The following is a 3,418-nucleotide window of genomic DNA, read 5'->3' on the forward strand; positions in this document are numbered from 1 at the left end:
TTTTTTCATAGGATCAATTTAATTAAAAAATGTATTTAATTTGTTATCTACACTAATATATATCTTGAAAGCCGTTTTCTTGGTTCGAAAAACTCGAGAACAGCTGTACCAATATTTTTGAAATTTCGGAAATCGACTCCAGACTATGAAGGGATGATAATAAATGAAACGTTATTTCGATATATCAAGGGGGCGTGACACCGCCCATACAAACTGAAGTTTTAACACACCATATCTCTGGAAGTATCCATCGTATAGTGCTGCAACTTAGCATAGAGATATATAATATCAACGTCAAACTCATGGAATAAATGAAAAAGGGGGCGTGGCACCTCCCATACAAACTGAATTTAAAAGATCGCCTCGGATAGATCGACGCGAAATTTAATTATCTTTTATTTAAAAAAAAAGCAACGGTTCATATTTGGGCTCTCAATATTGATTTGTCCACAGCAACCTTTTTTGCCCCTCTGTGCAGCGTTCTAAGCCATCATTCGGCTAAAGAATATTCCAAAGTTAAACAAAGCAAACCGAATCAAGAAAATTGTGCAAAGCAAGCCTGCATTGGGACAGCCACTTGAGCCAGATTTTGTAAATTGCCTAAAACCAGATACTTTCACAATCATCTCCTTCCTTTCGTGTATAAAACCTGAATGAAATTATTTGCAATACAATGTATTTATACATATCTTGATGATAGGCTTCGTGATGGGTGGTTTTTGCTAATTTATGTATACATAATTAATAAATTGAATATTCTGCTTAGATTTGTTTATCTAGTCGGTTGGTTTTTATGCAGTTTTTACGGCATTCTTCACTCAATCTTGAACTTGCTCTCAATATACAGCTTTGTAGCATCGGCTGTGAGTTTTCCGAGAAAATCGAATATGTCGCCGATGGCTGTGGTTGATACTGCGGCCAAAGTTGCGCTCGTGGGAATACTTTACCGAAATGGTTCACACCAAATGGCATCCTCGTAATGCCTGAAGCATTATAGCTGTTGAAAGAAAAATTACTTAATTTTATTAATATTGCGAAAATAGCATAAAACATGCATATGTATATACACTATAACGTATAGATTTTCAAATGTATATGTATTTTTTTAGTACCCTATGACTTAAACAAGGCATCCATTGTACATTTAGCAATTACTATTATGTTAATTATTCCCTACGATAATATATAAGAATATACAATCCCACGTATGCTTATTTAAGGCTCCAGTTTATTTGCTCCATGCTGAATGGAAGAAAATAAAATTTCATCAAAAAAAGAATGACCTAATGAGAAATTAGTTTACCCATACTATTAAACTCAATGAGAGTCCGTGCGATTGATTCATATACGTAAAAATTGGATTTTGTAGGCATCACAGAAGCTTTTCTTTATTCTCATTTTGAAAAAAGATCGCCGAATGATTAGAAAATAACTTGGATTCTCTACTTTTTACACGACTTTTTGTTAAACAACACGAATAAAAGGCTAAACAAAAATCACTTGCTCCTTACCTCGTTAAAGTAAAAGTTTCAGTTAATCAATTAACTTAATTTTTTTTATTTTTGCCATTGAAAACAACCGCGTTAAATAAATTTGCATTATATTTATTTTGCTTGGCAATACTGTTCATTGCAGGATGACCAGCAGTCAGGGGTAAATTACGCGTCGATTTGAACGGGGAAGAAAAAACACCTTCTGCGTTTCACGCTTTGTTGTCAAAGTTTGAACTGTCAAGCAAAGAGAGGAAAGTTGTATGTGAATGGCCCTTAAAGGTTTGCTCATTAGTGACATTAGAGTTTTGACACTCCCTTATCTCCCTTACAAAAGCTTTGCACACCACTCGAACCCACACACAGTGCCTTGCCAAGGAAGCCGATTTTGACAAGAGGGAGCGAGAGAACTGTTTTTTGAGCAAACCTTTTACTATTGAATCATGAGCCTGCATTGGGCCAGTACCTTAATTGCCAGGTTGTTAATATGGCGACGAAAAAGTGATAATGAAACTACCTTCTTTTTTGTATCATAATTAAAATGTTTGAAATTTGTATGACTATTTTTTTTTGTAATATTATTTTTTTGAAATTTGTGCAAGTTTCTAAACTTTTATGTAACTTGTTTCTGTTATTACATTTTAAATAAAAATTATTACAATTAAATAAATAAAGAAACATAAGTTGCAAACAAGATCAATTTGAATCTTGATGCTAAATCTCTTACAATAGCTATGTATAAACATAAAATAAATAAATAAATGCTATACATACTTATATTTATGTATACATAAAAAACAAAGTTGCGTATGTAAAAGCTTAAAGAGATGGCAGCATTGATCCAGATTAACTCGGACTTAATCCGGATCAACCGCGGTTAATTCCCGAGTTGATCCGGATCAACGCTGCCGTCTGTTTATCAATCGATCTTAATTTCTTGGGCATATCAAACATTATCTAAAACATGTCAACTATAATAAAACTATTTTCTTCTTACTTTTTATAGTACAGTTTAAGGAAGTTCCAACGATATGTGAAAACTCTAAGAAATTCCTAAAGTATTTTGTTTGAATTGAAAAATCAGTACAAATCAGCACAAATTTTGAAAAATCAGGACATTAGCGTACTGATTGAAGAAATGAATAAAATCAGTACAAGAGTTGAAAAATCAGTACGGTACTGATAAAATCTCTGTACCTATAACATTTTACAGCGATAAAATAGGATATGAAGAAGTGATGCGTATGTGCATACATAAATTGTAGAATTTGTATTAAATACAAAATGAGAAAATTGGCGCTTGCAAATCCGTTGCGGTTATGACTCGATTGCTTCGAAGTTGGTACACTTTCACTTTTCGAGATACATTATGCCGAAGATCTTATTATCAAATATTGACAAGCGCAGTCTAAATGCTCAATGATTGGCGATTCACGTGCAGTACGATCTCAGAAAGAATGAAAAGCACAGTAGCTGCGACAGAAGTGAAATCGCGCTCTACATCGTCAGCCTTTTCAATATGACTGCATGACTGACCACAGCCAGCTTACCGTGTGTTACGATTAGCCGCATGGATGTACATAATTTGCCAATATTACACGAATACACCAGCAGCCGGATTCCAACATTTGCAATCGCTAATTATTGTCGCCCTACGATCACGGAGGTTACGAGATTTTTTCTTTAAACCGCTCACCTTCACGCGTGAAATACCGTGACACGGCGTGCAATAAAAGAAAAAGTATGAATGTAGTATAAGGGCAGCCGTACTGAACAATTGCATCATTTGATGCGAATGCGAATGTTTAAAATGATCCGGTTTAGCATATCAAAATATTCGTAACATCCCTAGTATCTACAGCGTGGCGACGAATAACTGTTACCCAGGTTTTTTTGAGAAATAGAAGAGTCCTTTATAGATTTTGCGA

Source organism: Rhagoletis pomonella, unplaced genomic scaffold (assembly GCF_013731165.1).
Source record: "Rhagoletis pomonella isolate Grant_MI unplaced genomic scaffold, Rhpom_1.0 Rhpom_scaffold_00002, whole genome shotgun sequence".
Classification (NCBI taxonomy): Eukaryota; Metazoa; Arthropoda; class Insecta; order Diptera; family Tephritidae; genus Rhagoletis; species Rhagoletis pomonella.